The sequence below is a fragment of the Trachinotus anak genome, unplaced genomic scaffold (assembly GCF_046630095.1).
Source record: "Trachinotus anak isolate AG129_WGS33_773 ecotype Australia unplaced genomic scaffold, CSIRO_AGI_Tana_v1 ptg000033l, whole genome shotgun sequence".
In the NCBI taxonomy this organism is placed as follows: Eukaryota; Metazoa; Chordata; class Actinopteri; order Carangiformes; family Carangidae; genus Trachinotus; species Trachinotus anak.
The window spans coordinates 5718215-5737594 of record NW_027273884.1 but is presented as its reverse complement, the minus strand read 5'-3'; the positions used below and the strand labels follow the sequence as shown (position 1 = coordinate 5737594).

The 19380-nt window shown below is 42.1% G+C and overlaps 5 non-coding genes across 5 annotated transcripts; all 5 read left to right on the top strand.

Moving 5' to 3' along the window:
- Positions 1–415: 415 nt before the first annotated feature.
- On the top strand, positions 416–556 carry LOC139614304 (U4 spliceosomal RNA). Its single transcript, XR_011686993.1, has one exon. It is a non-coding gene; the product is annotated as a U4 spliceosomal RNA (small nuclear RNA).
- Positions 557–1467: 911 nt separating this feature from the next.
- Positions 1468–1608, top strand: LOC139614293 (U4 spliceosomal RNA). Its single transcript, XR_011686982.1, has one exon. It is a non-coding gene; the product is annotated as a U4 spliceosomal RNA (small nuclear RNA).
- A 912-nt stretch (positions 1609–2520) lies between these two features.
- LOC139614269 (U4 spliceosomal RNA) lies at positions 2521–2661 on the top strand. The gene has a single exon (XR_011686959.1). It is a non-coding gene; the product is annotated as a U4 spliceosomal RNA (small nuclear RNA).
- A 911-nt stretch (positions 2662–3572) lies between these two features.
- LOC139614288 (U4 spliceosomal RNA) lies at positions 3573–3713 on the top strand. The gene has a single exon (XR_011686978.1). It is a non-coding gene; the product is annotated as a U4 spliceosomal RNA (small nuclear RNA).
- A 911-nt stretch (positions 3714–4624) lies between these two features.
- Positions 4625–4765, top strand: LOC139614282 (U4 spliceosomal RNA). The gene has a single exon (XR_011686972.1). It is a non-coding gene; the product is annotated as a U4 spliceosomal RNA (small nuclear RNA).
- The last annotated feature ends 14615 nt before the right edge of the window (positions 4766–19380 follow it).

Genomic DNA, 19380 nt, shown 5'->3' with positions numbered 1-19380 from the left:
AGATAATATATCAAGCTAAATGAAAGTTTAGACCCCAAAAACGTACTGATCAATCTGCGTTCAAAATGTCCTAAACCAGATTTTATGGATCAGAATTAACAGGCTTATTTGAGCCTGATATCAACATGTTGGCCTCAATTGTTGAAGCTAAACATGAAGGACAAGGCCCTGGAATGAATGAGTCTAACCAGTGTAGCAATGGGTTACTTGTCTCACATCGAAGGTTCTCACAAGGCTCCACCCATGATGACTGTTGCCCGGAAAAGGCGGGGTTTGTTGTAAACAAGCCAATCACATGCAAAATCATCATATCGTTGTACTGACAGGAGTGTACATTCAGGAAGGGATTTGAATGGCACCGTGTTCTTCGTGAATGTTGCACCAAGTCCACTGTAAAGTTGTAGTTACTTTCTGCATTCTTTCGCAGAGGCAATTTCATAGTCTGTGAAGTACAGCTGAGACGTGATTATTGCTGGTTGAAAACTTAACCCAATACCCCGCCAGGATGACTTGAAATACAGTCAGCTATGGCAATTTTTGTTAGTCTCTAGAGAGACTGTATGTTATGTTTCAATGAAAAATCATGAGTTCACATGTAACGTATTGCTCCTTGATCTTCCAGTATAACATACAGACACGCTTTCTTCAAACTTCCAGCAAAGGTTGTAACTACATTCAAAGAGCCTATGTGAGCTGCGGCCTGTTTTTCATATGTGGATAAATGAGCCGCTCAGACTAGATTGTTGATGACATGATACGAGCCTGGATCGTTAAGTTCTTCACCGCTGGTTTAAAATTCATCTGGAGCTGTTGCTAGAACAGCAAGGTCTTGAAGTGAAATTTTCCAACGAGCAAGCTGATTGTCACTTAGCGGGATCATGAGCAAACATTTTAGAGTGAATTCCATACGAGATGTCATTTTCAGATACAAATGGCTTGCTACGGTAGAGATGTTATGAAAGGATGTTGACATGATCATGATTTCGTATTGGATGAGCCTAAAAGTGATTTCAAAATCTTTATGACCCTTTGACGTAATTTTCACTTTCACAAGATAATATATCAAGCTAAATGAAAGTTTAGACCCCAAAAACGTACTGATCAATCTGCGTTCAAAATGTCCTAAACCAGATTTTATGGATCAGAATTAACAGGCTTATTTGAGCCTGATATCAACATGTTGGCCTCAATTGTTGAAGCTAAACATGAAGGACAAGGCCCTGGAATGAATGAGTCTAACCAGTGTAGCAATGGGTTACTTGTCTCACATCGTAGGTTCTCACAAGGCTCCACCCATGATGACTGTTGCCCGGAAAAGGCGGGGTTTGTTGTCAACAAGCCAATCACATGCAAGATCATCATATCGTTGTACTGACAGGAGTGTACATTCAGGAAGGGATTTGAATGGCACCGTGTTCTTCGTGAATGTTGCACCAAGTCCACTGTAAAGTTGTAGTTACTTTCTGCATTCTTTCGCAGAGGCAATTTCATAGTCTGTGAAGTACAGCTGAGACGTGATTATTGCTGGTTGAAAACTTAACCCAATACCCCGCCAGGATGACTTGAAATACAGTCAGCTATGGCAATTTTTGTTAGTCTCTAGAGAGACTGTATGTTATGTTTCAATGAAAAATCATGAGTTCCCATGTAACGTATTGCTCCTTGGTCTTCCAGTATAACATACAGACACGCTTTCTTCAAACTTCCAGCAAAGGTTGTAACTACATTCAAAGAGCCTATGTGAGCTGCGGCCTGTTTTTCATATGTGGATAAATGAGCCGCTCAGGCTAGATTGTTGATGACATGATACGAGCCTGGATCGTTAAGTTCTTCACCGCTGGTTTAAAATTCATCTGGAGCTGTTGCTAGAACAGCAAGGTCTTGAAGTGAAATTTTCCAACGAGCAAGCTGATTGTCACTTAGCGGGATCATGAGCAAACATTTTAGAGTGAATTCCATACGAGATGTCATTTTCAGATACAAATGGCTTGCTACGGTAGAGATGTTATGAAAGGATGTTGACATGATCATGATTTCGTATTGGATGAGCCTAAAAGTGATTTCAAAATCTTGATGACCCTTTGACGTAATTTTCACTTTCACAAGATAATATATCAAGCTAAATGAAAGTTTAGACCCCAAAAACGTACTGATCAATCTGCGTTCAAAATGTCCTAAACCAGATTTTATGGATCAGAATTAACAGGCTTATTTGAGCCTGATATCAACATGTTGGCCTCAATTGTTGAAGCTAAACATGAAGGACAAGGCCCTGGAATGAATGAGTCTAACCAGTGTAGCAATGGGTTACTTGTCTCACATCGTAGGTTCTCACAAGGCTCCACCCATGATGACTGTTGCCCGGAAAAGGCGGGGTTTGTTGTAAACAAGCCAATCACATGCAAGATCATCATATCGTTGTACTGACAGGAGTGTACATTCAGGAAGGGATTTGAATGGCACCGTGTTCTTCGTGAATGTTGCACCAAGTCCACTGTAAAGTTGTAGTTACTTTTCTGCATTCTTTCGCAGAGGCAATTTCATAGTCTGTGAAGTACAGCTGAGACGTGATTATTGCTGGTTGAAAACTTAACCCAATACCCCGCCAGGATGACTTGAAATACAGTCAGCTATGGCAATTTTTGTTAGTCTCTAGAGAGACTGTATGTTATGTTTCAATGAAAAATAATAAGTTCACATGTAACGTATTGCTCCTTGGTCTTCCAGTATAACATACAGACACGCTTTCTTCAAACTTCCAGCAAAGGTTGTAACTACATTCAAAGAGCCTATGTGAGCTGCGGCCTGTTTTTCATATGTGGATAAATGAGCCGTTCAGACTAGATTGTTGATGACATGATACGAGCCTGGATCGTTAAGTTCTTCACCGCTGGTTTAAAATTCATCTGGAGCTGTTGCTAGAACAGCAAGGTCTTGAAGTGAAATTTTCCAACGAGCAAGCTGATTGTCACTTAGCGGGATCATGAGCAAACATTTTAGATTGAATTCCATACGAGATGTCATTTTCAGATACAAATGGCTTGCTACGGTAGAGATGTTATGAAAGGATGTTGACATGATCATGATTTCGTATTGGATGAGCCTAAAAGTGATTTCAAAATCTTGATGACCCTTTGACGTAATTTTCACTTTCACAAGATAATATATCAAGCTAAATGAAAGTTTAGACCCCAAAAACGTACTGATCAATCTGCGTTCAAAATGTCCTAAACCAGATTTTATGGATCAGAATTAACAGGCTTATTTGAGCCTGATATCAACATGTTGGCCTCAATTGTTGAAGCTAAACATGAAGGACAAGGCCCTGGAATGAATGAGTCTAACCAGTGTAGCAATGGGTTACTTGTCTCACATCGTAGGTTCTCACAAGGCTCCACCCATGATGACTGTTGCCCGGAAAAGGCGGGGTTTGTTGTCAACAAGCTAATCACATGCAAGATCATCATATCGTTGTACTGACAGAAGTGTACATTCAGGAAGGGATTTGAATGGCACCGTGTGCTTCGTGAATGTTGCACCAAGTCCACTGTAAAGTTGTAGTTACTTTCTGCATTCTTTCGCAGAGGCAATTTCATAGTCTGTGAAGTACAGCTGAGACGTGATTATTGCTGGTTGAAAACTTAACCCAATACCCCGCCAGGATGATTTGAAATACAGTCAGCTATGGCAATTTTTGTTAGTCTCTAGAGAGACTGTATGTTATGTTTCAATGAAAAATCATGAGTTCACATGTAACGTATTGCTCCTTGATCTTCCAGTATAACATACAGACACGCTTTCTTCAAACTTCCAGCAAAGGTTGTAACTACATTCAAAGAGCCTATGTGAGCTGCGGCCTGTTTTTCATATGTGGATAAATGAGCCGCTCAGACTAGATTGTTGATGACATGATACGAGCCTGGATCGTTAAGTTCTTCACCGCTGGTTTAAAATTCATCTGGAGCTGTTGCTAGAACAGCAAGGTCTTGAAGTGAAATTTTCCAACGAGCAAGCTGATTGTCACTTAGCGGGATCATGAGCAAACATTTTAGAGTGAATTCCATACGAGATGTCATTTTCAGATACAAATGGCTTGCTACGGTAGAGATGTTATGAAAGGATGTTGACATGATCATGATTTCGTATTGGATGAGCCTAAAAGTGATTTCAAAATCTTGATGACCCTTTGACGTAATTTTCACTTTCACAAGATAATATATCAAGCTAAATGAAAGTTTAGACCCCAAAAACGTACTGATCAATCTGCGTTCAAAATGTCCTAAACCAGATTTTATGGATCAGAATTAACAGGCTTATTTGAGCCTGATATCAACATGTTGGCCTCAATTGTTGAAGCTAAACATGAAGGACAAGGCCCTGGAATGAATGAGTCTAACCAGTGTAGCAATGGGTTACTTGTCTCACATCGTAGGTTCTCACAAGGCTCCACCCATGATGACTGTTGCCCGGAAAAGGCGGGGTTTGTTGTCAACAAGCCAATCACATGCAAGATCATCATATCGTTGTGCTGACAGGAGTGTACATTCAGGAAGGGATTTGAATGGCACCGTGTGCTTCGTGAATGTTGCACCAAGTCCACTGTAAAGTTGTAGTTACTTTCCGCATTCTTTCGCAGAGGCGATTTCATAGTCTGTGAAGTACAGTTGAGACGTGATTATTGCTGGTTGAAAACTTAACCCAATACCCCCCCTGGATGATTTGAAATACAGTAAGATATGGCAATTTTTGTTAGTCTCTAGAGAGACTGTATGTTATGTTTCAATGAAAAATCATGAGTTCACATGTAACGTATTGCTCCTTAATCTTCCAGTATAACATACAGACACGCTTTCTTCAAACTTCTAGCAAAGGTTGTAACTACATTCAAAGAGCCTATGTGAGCTGCGGCCTGTTTTTCATATGTGGATAAATGAGCCGTTCAGACTAGATTGTTGATGACATGATACGAGCCTGGATCGTTAAGTTCTTCACCGCTGGTTTAAAATTCATCTGGAGCTGTTGCTAGAACAGCAAGGTCTTGAAGTGAAATTTTCCAACGAGCAAGCTGATTGTCACTTAGCGGGATCATGAGCAAACATTTTAGAGTGAATTCCATACGAGATGTCATTTTCAGATACAAATGGCTTGCTACGGTAGAGATGTTATGAAAGGATGTTGACATGATCATGATTTCGTATTGGATGAGCCTAAAAGTGATTTCAAAATCTTTATTACCCTTTGACATAATTTTCACTTTCACAAGATAATATGGGCTTGTGAAATTTCTCATTTGTCCAGGTCGTAGTATCTCAAAGGAATTTGAAATTCAAAGCAGCTAGACTTGGTTATTTGTCTCGCCAGACATTTCATCTCTCATTCAAGAGGCTTCATCAGTTTTTGCTTGCACTTTACCAGGCTGGGACTGGTCAAACTATCTGGTGTGGAAACCCAGGTATTTTTAACCTCTGGGGTGGTTTAACAAGGCTGATGATGTCACTGGTTTCCTTTGTGCTTAATGTGCCAACGACAGTCGTTGGAGTGACTGTTTTGGTCTAGAGCTGGTTTCGACTTCGTTAGTGCTCTATCGTGTTATAACGACAGTCGTTGAAGTCACATGCCACTTGTGAACAGTTGTTTTTCTTAGAGGTGAAGTTGTTGAATCTCCAGGGAAGGGATGAAAGGGCATTGTAAATTGGAGATAGTTGGTGTCTGAGACCTCCTCCCCTGTTGAGGGATGGGTTCTCTATTTTTACATAGATGGCTTCTTTCACTACTCTTTCAAATCACCTGTCCTCTGTCCAGGATGTGAACCTTGCTGTCCTCAAAGGAGTGGGCTTTCTCCTTGAGATGTAAATGGACAGCAGAGTCCAAGCCTGAGGAGTTAGCTCTCCTGTGTTGGGCCATGCATTTATGCAGTGGTTGTTTTGTTTATCACATATGTAGCACATTATCTCAAGGCACTTTACAGGGTAAGGCCAAGACTTTACTTTGTTATAGAGAAAAACCCAGCAGTTCCCACAAATAGCAGCACTTGGCTACAGGGGAGAGGAAAAACTCCCTTTTAACAGGAGGAAACCTCCAACAGAACTGGGCTTAGGATGGTTGGCTGTCTGCCTCGACCAGTTGGGTTTAAGAGGAGAAAGAGGGGTTGGGGGAGACCAGGAACAGCTGTATAGGTAATGGTGTTATCAATAATAACGATAGATAATGTTGGGATCTCAAGCCATGTGTTCTGAAAAGAACAATGGAGAGGCCTACATGTCCCTCCAAAAGCCTGAGCCAGAGTTGGTCGACCATTTGAACAATGGCGCCATGACCCCCCCCCACAATTCACACCTAGGTCTGAATCGGAGATTGAATGTAAACTCGGCATCGGCATTGGCCGAGGCCAGGCACTCTCAGCAGGGACTCTGCCCCGTTATTTGGTTTCCCTTTTTTTTTTTTTTTTTTTTTTTCGGATCAAACGTAGATCACTGTGCAATCAGCTGATTTTACATTCTGTGAGGACGAGTGCCGACTTTGTTAAAGACAAAACAAAGTACACCGTCCCTCATCTGTGATCTTCCCGCTGCCACAGAGGAACTCATCACATCGCCATCGCCAGAAGAGTGAGATAATGAACCGCCAAGCACACAGCCAAGGACTGAGCTGTGGATAATCAAAGCTGATTTTCTTTTTCTAAGTCCGAAGGATCGGAGTAACTCAAAGTAAGAGGCTTATGTCTGAGCAGAGACACAATTAGTATGCCGTATTGTATTTTGTATCGTTCACCGTGATCAGCTTAATAAGCTAAACATCACTAGTTAAAGGAGCAACTAGACTAGACGAACTCCGGTTCGCTGGCTCCGTTATTGTGTAGTGATATTGTGGTGATTATTAACTGTGCTGACGATCTCTTGTTGACTCTTTCCTCTCTTCACCTCTATTCTCCCACCTTATCTACATACACATCTCACTCACATTAAAGCTGCCCTAGGGTGTGATCGTGTCATAACACGTAAAGCTCAAGGGTCCCTCCCTTTGCTCTTGTTGTTCACGCCATTCACACTCTGCGGCCAGCCGCCATCTTGGCTCTAGTGAGTACATCACTCACGTGACTCCACCGGCATCTTTCCTTTCTCTCTCTCTCTCTCTCTCTCTCTCTCTCTCTCTCTCTCTCTCTCTCACACACACACACACACACACGGTTGTTACATGTGTTTGCCTGTGATGATCTAGTTAGTAACCAATGTCTGTTTTAGTTATAGTTGAGTTATAATAGTGTTTGATATCAAGTAATGTTATTTTGAATAATTATTACTCTTGTTAATAAATCCTGTTATAATTTAACTCGTCGTTGTCTGTGATTATTGTGGGTATATTTGTGATAACAGCTGGATTCAGGACAGTCAGTGCTTGAATTTACCCTTCAATTAACCTTCTGAGACTGCATTTTGAGCTATCAATTTGGTCATTGGTCCCTGGTGACAGGGTGGTTCCCCAAGGTTACTACTTGTAGTAAACATATATGTGTATATATATATATATATATATATATATATATATATATATATATATATATATATATATATTGGTGATTATCCCTGATAATCATTAATATTATACGCCAATAACAAATAAAATTTTCTCTGTTAGACAAAAAATTCACCATCTCCTCCCCACAGCTGGCTCAGATGTACTGTCCAGTTCAGCAGCCTCAGAGTCCACTGTAACTGGCTTATATTTTGACTGTTTTTCTCCTGTAGATCTCTCTGAGCTCGCTTCAACAGTTTCTTCATCTAAACCATCGACTTGTCTTCTAGACCCCGTTCCAACAAGGCTGTTCAAAGAAGTTTTTCCTTTAATCGACAACTCTATATTAAGTCTGATTAACTTATCTTTATCAACTGGTTATGTACCGCAGGCTTTTAAAGTTGCAGTAATTAAACCTCTACTTAAAAAGCCTACTCTTGATCCTGATGTTTTAGCCAATTATAGACCTATATCCAACCTCCCCTTTGTTTCCAAAATCCATGAGAAGGTTGTTGCAAACCAGTTATGTGATTATTTGCACAGAAATGGTTTGTTTAAAGATTTTCAGTCAGGTTTTAGAGTCCATCATAGCACAGAAACAGCTCTGGTTAAGGTTACCAATGATCTCCTCATAGCCTCAGACAATGGACTTGTCTCTATACTTGTCCTACTAGATCTTAGTGCCGCATTTGACACCATCGATCATAAGATTTTATTACAGAGACTAGAACATATGGTCGGCATCAAAGGAACCACACTAAGCTGGTTTAAGTCATATTTGTCAGATAGACTCCAGTTTGTTCATGTTAATAATGACTCCTCTATCATCACAAAAGTCAGTCATGGAGTTCCACAAGGTTCGGTGCTAGGACCAATACTCTATATATGCTATATATGCTTCCTCTAGGAAACATTATTAGGAGGCACCAGATAAATTTCCATTGTTACGCAGATGACACCCAGTTGTACTTATCCATGAAGCCAGGTGAGACTAACCAGGTAGCCAAGCTTCAGGTGTGTCTTAAGGACATAAAAACCTGGATGACCAGTAATTTCTTACTCTCAAATTCAGACAAAACTGAAGTTATTGTAATTGGCCCAAAACACCTCAGAGATACACTATGTGATAATATACTGACTCTGGATGACATTACCTTGGCCTCCAGTGCTACAGTCAGAAACCTTGGTGTCATTTTTGACCAGGACTTGTCCTTTACTTCACATATAAAGCAAGTCTCTAGGACAGCCTTCTTCCACCTGCGCAATATTGCAAAAATCAGACCCATTCTGTGTCTAAAGGATGCTGAAAAACTAGTTCATGCATTTGTTACCTCAAGACTGGACTACTGTAACTCTTTATTGTCAGGATGTCCCAAAAATTCAGTAAAAAGCCTCCAATTGATCCAAAATGCGGCAGCATGAGTACTGACAGGAACTAGGAAACAAGATCACATCTCTCATGTGTTAGCTTCTCTGCAATGGCTCCCTGTAAACTCCAGGATAGAATTTAAAATCCTCCTCCTCACCTACAAAGTCATTAATGGTCAGGCACCATTGTACCTTGGAGAGCTTATAGTTCCCTATTTTCCCAATAAAACACTTTGCTCTCTAAATGCAGGTCAACTTGTGGTTCCCAGAGTTTGTAAGAGTAGAATGGGGGGCAGAACCTTCAGCAGAGCCTTCAGCTATCAACACCTTTAAGATCAGGCTTAAAACTGTCCTGTTTAGTAAAGCTTATAGTTAGGGCTGGCTCAGGTATGTCCTGACCCATCCCTTAGTTATGCTGCTATAGAGCTAGACTGCTGGGGGATTCCCATGATTCACTGGGCGCTCTCTCTCTATTTCTGTCTCTCTCCCTCTCTCTCTCTTGATGACTTCATGCCATTAACTTTGTATCTTTTTTCTCTCCCGTAGTTTGTGCTTCTCCTCTCTCTGTCCTCATTCTGCAGGTATCTCTGCCTCGGGAGCAGCAGGATCCAGATCCACCACTACTCATCTTTACTATTAACCAGTTACCTGTCATTATTATTGATAACACCATTACCTACACAGCTGTTCCTGGTCTCTCTCTCTCTTTCTCTCCTCTCTCCTCCCCCCACCCCCTCTTTTTATCTTCTCCTAAACCCAACCAGTCGAGGCAGACGGCTGCCCACCCTGAGCCCGGTTCTGTTGGAGATTTCTTCCTGTTAAAAGGGAGTTTTTCCTCCCCCCTGTCGCCAAGTGCTTGCTCTTTGTGGGAACTGTTGGGTTTTTCTCTTTAACAAAGTAAGGTCTTGACCTTACCCTGTAAAGTGCCTTGAGATAATGTATATTATGATTTGGCGCTATACAAATAAAATTGAATTGAATTGAACCAAATTGTCCCTACTTGTGCACAGCAATAAATAGTTATGATGAGTAGTGGTATATCTGGATCCCACTGCTCCAGAAACAGAGATACCTGCAGAATGTGGACAGATCAAGGGAGACAGAGGAATGAATGAGTCTTTTGCCTGAGGAGACCTGGATGGATACGTAGTGGGACTACTACATAATGCACTTTTTGGAGTCTTGCACGCTGTTAGATGGCTGAGTTAGGAGGGTGGTGAGGTACTGACCGGAGGAGGCAAAGAAGGGCATGAGAGCAATGAGGAGAGTGATATGCACTTAATCAGCAGAAGCTGGTTGTCTTGGGGAAGTTCAGAGAACTGGGTACTGATGGCTGCCACCTTTTCAGTGAAGAAGGATGCAAAGATATCGGCTGAAACCTTTGTGTCTGGTGGGGGTGGTGGAGGTTTGAGTAATGTTTGAAAGGTGGAAAATAGTTTCAATGTGTCTGTGGTACTGCTGATCTTATCATTGTAGAAGGCAGTTTTGGCAGCTCTGATGTTGAATAAGAAAGAGAATAGTAGTGAATGATAGCTCATAAGGTCAGCAGGGTCACTGGTTTTGCACCATTTTCTTTCATCAGCTCTGAGATTGGTACGCAGTTTTCAAATGGTACAAGTTAGCCATGGGTGAGGCAGGCTAGAGTGGGCAGGTTTGGTGGATACAGGAAACAAAGTATCCAGACATGAGCTCAAATCAGAGCAGAGAGACTCTGTAGCATCATTGACCTCTAGTGAGGAAAAAGTGCTAGTGGAGGGTAGAACTGAGGTGAATAGTTGTGTTGGGAACTTGTCCTGTGTACCTTGGGGGATATGTATTCACGGACATAAATCTCAAGTTTGTTCCTGCATTTAATTGTGATGAAAGTGTGGAAAAAATTACACGAGTAACAGTCATAGAACAAACATGAGAACAGGCTTATGTGATATGTGGCTACGATCCAACCAGTTAGAATATGTTTAGTTGTAGCTCTATTCCATAGGGGTGTTTTGTAGGCATATTCGAATTACTTTGTAGTTTTTTTCTGGTTGGTTGTTGATTGACTGATTTGTTGCTGCATCATGATTTGTAGAGGGCGGATATGCTTTGAGTTTATTAGAAATACAATTGTGAGCACGTCTTGATTTTTACAGTGTACATTGAGATAGAAGGAACCAGAATAATTCATTATCTTTATCAAAAGTATTCTTGTTTATGCCTCCCCGCCAGCAATACCCGGGGCCAGAGGCATTCTGTTTTCAGTTTGGCTATCTGTCTGTCTGTCTGTCTGTCTGACCGTCCATCAATCCATCCTATTCTTGTGGAAATCTATATCTCATCTATATCAACTTCATCCAAAGCTTCCTTGAAACTGCAGGTTTTTCAAATAAACATTTAAGATCAATCACACCAGTGAATAGACAAGCAAAAGCCTCACAGTTAGCAATGTCGTGGCAGCAACAGTTACTTCAAACATAACCTTGTTGCCAAGAGCCTGCAATTTCCTCATAGTTTGGATATGAAGTTCAGAGACAATATAATCAAACAGCAGTATTGCCAGGCTAAAATGTTTCCATAATTTCCAACAAAAAACACTGTTTTTTTCAAAATTCTCTGTTTCCACAAGTGATTTACTGGTATACGGAAAGGGGAGGAGGAGTGGCTTTGTGTGCTATCAGCATCATGTAGTAGTCAGAAAACACGCACCTCTACAACAGCTAGATTGAAAGTTAAAATGAGTGCAGTGTAAAGACTGAACATTGACTGTTTCCCTGGTAAAAATTTTAATCGTTTCCAGCAGGCGTAACACTGTTACTATATGGAAGAATTTAGTTGCAATTAAGTAAGCAATTTCTGCTTTCTTTTAGTCTTGCAGTTTACATCATGTGCTGCGGTGCACTGGATGTATTGACACTGGATGAGAAAACTAAGTCAATAAAAACATGCTGCATGAGGTTGGGAGTCAGATCATTCAGGTAGGGTGAAACCACATGTTCCTTTGTTCTACAGACAAAAGAAGGGCCCTGTGAACGTCATACACCAAAATTCTCCACTTTTCTCACCTGTGGAGGACCTCCCCTACAAACTCCTACTGGTCAGTAAGTGTTGGTCACTGTGTGACATGTGACCCAAGGTATCACCAGTCAATAAAACCAGCTGTTGCCCTTTTTTCTCTCTTTTCTCCTCTCTTCTTTCCAAGAGGCCACAAGCCTCTCTCCTCTTGGACCTCCTTCCAGGAGCAACAAAGCTCCCAGCACCAGATTAGCACAAGACTACTACCTTGAACAATAGCTCTCCTGCAGGCCTGTTCACAGCAGACTGCTCCATTTCAATCTTTCTGAACAGCAGTGACACGAGTGCCTGCTTAAGAAACCAAGAGTGAACAAGTAATTCAGTGCCACCTGCTACGACACAAGGTCTACCAGCGGAATCCCAAGCAACAGGAACAACAGCAGAGTTAGTGTGAGTCTTATTGACCACTCAAAGTGCTTTACAATGAGAACCACATTCACCCATTCACACACACAGTCATATGGCCCTTACATCTATACATGAATCACTTCTACCATTCACACACATACACTGATGGAACAGCCATCAGAGGCAATTTGGGGTGCCCAAGGACACTTCGACATGCGGACTGGACAACCTGCTCTGCCTCCTGAGCCACAGCCGCCCCACAACAGCTAACTCTGCAATAAAAACAAAGGAGCGACCAGCGGCCTCCTCTGCAACACCAAAGCCAAACAGCCGGACAGAACTTCACTCCACCAGGAAGTCACACAGATTCAGTGGACTCTGTGAGCACCACACTGGAAAGGACCTTTTGTGTTAGTTCCAAGGACAAGGTAAAGTTTACTATGCATAACCTATATTAGCACAGCACAGCTAAGCGCAAGATTGTTAACTTTGTTGATGTACATGTACTGATCTAGTTAAATGTATCTGAGCATTGTTGTTATATCTGTTTAGGATGTTTGTTAGCCTTTTAACCAGAGGTGGGTAGAGTAGTCAAAAATTGTACTCAAGTAAAAGTACTGTTACTTCAGAATAATATTACTCAAGTAAAAGTAAAAAGTAGTCATCCAAATAATTACTTCAGTAAGAGTAAAAAAGTACTTGGTGAAAAAACTACTCAAGTACTGGGTAACTGTTGAGTAACATCTGATTTATTTGCTAATGAGCATTCAATCAGACAAAATTACAGAGAGTACAGTAAGGTTATTCCATCAATAAAATAATAAAATAAAATAAATTAATTAAATTAATAAATCATAAAATAATACCTTAAAATAAAATAATCTATACGTAAATTCAAGTATCTCAATAAAAATAAAATCAATTAAATAATAAACACTCTGGGGAACACTCTGGACCACTGTTACACCACATTCAGTGGTGCTTATCACGCCGTCCCCCGGGCTGCACTGGGCCACTCTGACCATGTCATGGTCCACCTGATTCCCACATACAGGCAGAAACTAAAACTGTGTAAACCTGTTGCGAAGACATCAAAGCAGTGGAGCAGTGAAGCCATAGAGGATCTGCGGGCATGTTTGGACTGCACTGACTGGGAGGTGTTCAGGACTGCTTCCAACAGTCTGGATGAGTTCACAGAGGCTGTGACGTCATACATCAGCTTCTGTGAGGACTGCTGTATCCCATCACGCACCAGGGTGAGTTATAACAATGACAAACCCTGGTTCACAGCTAAGCTCAGTCAGCTCAGGAGGCAAAAGGAGGAAGCTTTCAGGAGTGGGGACAGGGACAAGTTTAAAGAGTCCAAGTACAGGTTTAGCAAGGCGGTGAGAGAAGCTAAACGACTGTACTCTGAGAAACTTCAGCTCCAGTTCTCAGCCAATGACTCTGCTTCTGTCTGGAAAGGGCTCAGAAAGATCACAAACTACAAACCTAAACCCCCCCACTCCATTAATGACTTCCGTCTGGCCAACGATCTGAATGAGTTCTACTGCCGCTTTGAAAGACAGTGGGACAAGCCTGACACTAACCTCCACATCAGAGCCACATCAGAACCCCCCTCCTCCTCCCCTACCAAAGGAACGTCTCTCTCTATCCTGGAGAGAGATGTCAACAGGCTTTTTAAGAAGCAGAACCCCCGCAAAGCAGCCGGTCCTGACTCTGTCTCTCCATCATCCCTGAAGCACTGTGCTGATCAGCTGTCTCCAGTGTTCACGGACATCTTCAACACCTCACTGGAGACCTGCCACGTGCCAGCCTGCTTAAAATCCTCCACCATCATCCCTGTCCCCAAAAAACCAAGGCCCACAGGACTAAATGACTACAGACCCATTGCCCTGACCTCTGTGGTCATGAAATCATTTGAGTGCCTTGTCCTGTCCCATCTCAAATCCATCACTGACCCACTCCTGGACCCCCTGCAGTTCGCCTACAGAGCCAACAGGTCTGTAGACGACGCCGTCAACATGGCTCTCCACTTCATCCTCCAGCACCTGGACTCCTCAGGGACCTATGCCAGGATCCTGTTTGTGGACTTCAGCTCTGCCTTCAACACCATCATCCCGGCTCTGCTGCAGGACAAGCTCTCCCAGCTGAGCGTGCCTGACTCCACCTGCAGGTGGATCACCGACTTCCTGTCTGACAGGAGGCAGCACGTGAAGCTAGGAAAGCACGTGTCTGACTCCCAGACCATCAGCACTGGATCCCCGCAAGGCTGCGTTCTTTCTCCTCTGCTCTTCTCCCTGTACACCAACACCTGCACCTCCAGCCATCAGTCTGTCAAGCTCCTGAAGTTTGCAGACGACACCACTCTCATTGGACTCATCTCTGATGGCGATGAGTCTGCCTACAGGTGGGAGACTGAGCGTCTGGTGACCTGGTGCAGGCAGAACAACCTAGAGCTAAACGCTCTGAAGACAGTGGAAATGATAGTGGACTTCAGGAAGAGCCCAGCCCCACCCACCCCCATCTCCCTGTGTGACTCCCCCGTGGCTACCGTGGAGCATTTTCGCTTCTTGGGAACCACCATCACACAGGATCTCAAATGGGAGCTAAACATCAGCTCCCTCATCAAAAAAGCTCAGCAGAGGATGTATTTCCTGAGGCAATTGAAGAAGTTCAACCTGCCAAGGACTATGATGGTGAACTTCTACACCTCCATCATTGAGTCCATCCTCACCTCCTCCATCACCATCTGGTACGCTGCTGCCACGGAGAGGGACAATAACAGACTGCAGCGTATCATCCACTCTGCTGAGAAGGTGATTGGCTGCAATCTTCCGTCCCTCCAGGACCTGTACGCCTCAAGGACTCTGAGGTGTGCAGGGAAGATTGTAGCTGACTCCTCCCACCCTGGACACAAACTCTTTGAGACACTCCCCTCTGGCAGGAGGCTGCGGTCCTTCAGGACCAAAACCTCTCGCCACAAAAATAGCTTCTTCCCATCTGCTATTAGCCTCATCAACAAGGCTAGAGAGCCCCACTGTTGCTGATCAATTGCACCAATCACCAGAAAAAATTCCTTGTATGTGAAAACATACTTGGCAATAAAACTGATTCTGATTCTGATTCTGAGAATCCACCTCTGACTCACTCTCATCTTCTGTTGCATCATCAAGGGTGGAGTCACTCTCCTCTTGAACATTGGTGGCCTCCTCCTCTTTCTCCTCGCCATATAATCGAAAGGCCTTCAAGAAGTTTGAGCCACTGTCTGTTGTCGTCCTGGTCACTTTTTCCCTGATGTGGTACTCAGAATGTATTTCCTGTAATGCGGCAGTGAGGATGTCAAACGTGTGCGAGCCTTTTAGACGTCTACAAGCCAATGCAGCAGAGTGCCTCTCTAGTGAGGTGTTGTCTATCCAGTGACAGGTGACACCTAAGTAGCTACGTTGTTTGGCAGACCAGCAGTCTGTTGTGGTAGCAACATAGTTCACAGCACTCAGCTTTTTGATGATTATGCTCTTCTTGTGTTTTGCAGCTTCCTGTATTCTTGTGGATAACGTTTTCCTTGTCATTACTGTATGAGGTTGCAAGGTTTCTATCATAGTCTTGAAGGATGGTGTCTCAACCACAGAAAATGGTTGGTTGGCCTCACACACAAAATTTAGCACCAGCTTGTCAAGCGTTGCTTGTGTTACCCACCGTGGGGCAGTGAAGGCTGTTAATTTTGCATTTTTCACAGGAGTATCACTGGAAGAGGAGGACTTGCGTTTCCTGTGGGCCTCTAGTAAGTCTGTGTACTTGGAGAGTCTGTTGGGGTGAACCCTCTGTGGATAAAAACATATCTATGAGGCTACAGGCAGATCAAGCTCAGCACAGAATAGACTCATGTAACCTAACAAGACAAACATTTGCCTATTCATAGCAAAAAAAAAAAAAAAAAAAAAAAAACAATTTAGGTTATAGGAACATGTTTCCTCAAGTCAGACGTTGAGTTTTTGAATGCTGAAATATACATTTGTTTTGGGAGACACAGAAGACACCGCATAATGTAACTGCTGTTTCGCATTGTCTGTAAACTAAACATGCTTTCAATATGAGGCCAGGGGTGTTCCTCCTTGTCCTCGTCTGCATTGCCAACCGTTGATTCTGCCATTTTTTTTTGCCATGGTGGATATCGACTGCAGTAGCCGCAAAGTTAACCCGTCCCGCCACTGATATTGAGTATAGTCACGTGACAAGACTGCACGGCTAGGGCTACGTTTCATTGGTTGAACACAGTCACGCAGTAGATCTTTGAGCGGAAGTCTGTCTCTGACAAAATAAAAGTAGAGATAAAGCTTTATCATCTCTGATAAAAGTAACGAGCTCAGTATATCCTAATGTAGCGAAGTAAGAGTACTGTTTCTTCCTCATAAATCTACTCAAGTAAAAGTAAAAAGTATAGTGATTTAAAACTACCGTATTTTCCGCACTATAGGGCGCACTGGATTATAAGGCGCATTGTCAATGAATGGTCTATTTTCGAACTTTTTTCATATATAAAGCGCACCGGACTATAAGGCGCATTAAGCGAAACAAAACAGTCAGATAAGTCAAACTTTATTAAACGCGTTCACAATAACTCCCAACCTTGTTCAGTTGTAACACGTAAAAAAAAACACAGTTTGATACTGCTAAATCAAACGTTAGCGTATTCACAATAACTCCTTATAGGTCCTTATACACGCACACTGTAATATTATGGTAAAGCACAGTATGTATTACTCCGCGACGCTCCTGACTACGATAGCCGTAATGCTGCAAGCGGTGCGGCTTTGTAGTTTACCAAAGTCGTACTAAAACATTTTGACAGAGCGCTGTGAGCGCCATGTACCACACAAAATCGCTTTGAGGTCGGTAAGCACAACCAGAATTAATCCATATATAAGGCGCTCCGGATTATAAGGCACACTGTCGTTTTTTGAGAAAATTAAAGGCTTTTAAGTGCGCCTTATAGTCCGGAAAATACGGTACTCCTAGAAGTATTTTTTTTTTCAAAAACTTACTCAAGTAAATGTAACGGTGTAAATGTAACTCGTTACTACCCACATCTGCTTTTAACTGACACTTGTATGTCCACACACATACATTTAGCTCAGTAGAAGAACTTGCATGCAGCTAACCCTCCTTTTAACCTGGCATGCTTTTAGACTACCGGAACTGGCTTTGAACAAAAAACCTTACTCTCCCTCTCCCACATGCCATGTGGTCTCAGCAGCCATTCGGCCATCTTGAGTAGCTTCTTTGTATGCCACCATCTTGTGGTTGTCTTGTTTAGGTAGTGTGGTCACAGCGACCATTTTGATTCGGCCATCTTACCTTTGTTTGTGTCCACACACACAGACACCCACACCCACAGAAACACCCACATACACCTTTAGATACTTAATAGATTAGACATTGAATGTTCTTGTTTACAACCCTGTAAATACAGTAAATGTCTTTGAGTATATCTGCTGGTGTCTTTAATGTTGCACAAAGAAGAATCTTGCCAACCTCTTGTCAGCAGAACTCACATCCTTCAACTTTACTTACTCTTGATGTGGTAATTTTGTTTGAAATTATTTAATTATTAATCAAAATTTCAAATCAACAGTAATCAGCTTGAGACTGCACAATATTAGCGATCTTCTGCCCTTAAGACTGGTGCCCCTGAGGATAATTCTAATTAGTTTTAGAGTTATTATTTAATATTAATGTTTTAAATGTTCATATTTTATTAAATTTTTTGATAGCTAATTGAGAACTACCGATGCCCAACAAGGGTAACAAAGAATATAAATTCTTAAATGTGACACACTAGAGGATAGACATTTGTTGAGACAGTGATCAAAAATGTTGTAATTGTAAGTTGTTGAATGTTGTGCATTGTTGTGCTGTTGCACTCTTACAGGCACTGTTGTAAAACCATAGTCCTACTGAGAAGAGATACATTTATAATGCATATTTTCTAAATGATGAATACAGCAGATTAGGTATAACTGTTGTACATTTTTTAATCTTATATTACCCAGGTAGCTGAAATATTCTATAGTAATTGGTCAGTTTGTTAAAGGTACAATTTGGATTAATTTGAACAAGCTAGTACCTCATATTCCACACTCCAAACCATTAGGAAGCCACACTACACTGAAAAAAATTCACCAATCAAAATTACAGTCAGGTCCATAAATATTGGGACATTGACACAATTCTCATCTTTTTGGATCTAAACACCACCACAATGGATTTGAAATGAAACGAACAAGATGTGCTTTAACTGCAGACTTTCAGTTTTAATTTGAAGGTATTTACAACCAAATCAGGTGAACAGTGTAGGAATTACAACAGTTTGTATATTTGCCTCCCACTTTTTAAGGGACCAAAAGTAATGGGACAAATTAACAATCATAAATCAAACCAATACTTGGTTGCAAATCCTTTGCAGTCAATTACAGCCTGAAGTCTGGAACGCATAGACATCACCAGAAACTGGGTTTCATCCCTGGTGATGCTCTGCCAGGCCTCTACTGCAACTGTCTTCAGTTCCTGCTTGTTCTTGGGGCATTTTCCCTTCAGTTTTGTCTTCAGCAAGTGAAATGCATGCTCAATCGGATTCACGTCAGGTGATTGACTTGGCCATTGCATAACATTCCACTTCTTTGCCGTAAAAAACTCTTCGGTTGCTTTCGCAGTATGCTTCGGGTCATTGTCCATCTGCACTGTGAAGCGCCATCCAATGAATTCTGAAGCATTTGGCTGAATATTGCCCGAAACACTTCGGAATTCATCCTGCTGCTTTTGTCAGCAGTAACATTATCAATAAATACAAGGGAACCAGTTCCATTGGCAGCCATACATGCCCACGCCATGACACTACCACCACCATGCTTCACTGATGAGGTGGTATGTTTTGGATCATGAGCAGTTCCTTTCCTTCGCCATACTCTTCTCTTTCCATCACTCTGGTACAAGTTGATCTCTGTCTCATCTGTCCATAGGATGTTGTTCCAGAACTGTAAAGGCTTTTTTAGATGTTGTTTGGTAAACTCTAATCTGGCCTTCCTGTTTTTGAGGCTCACA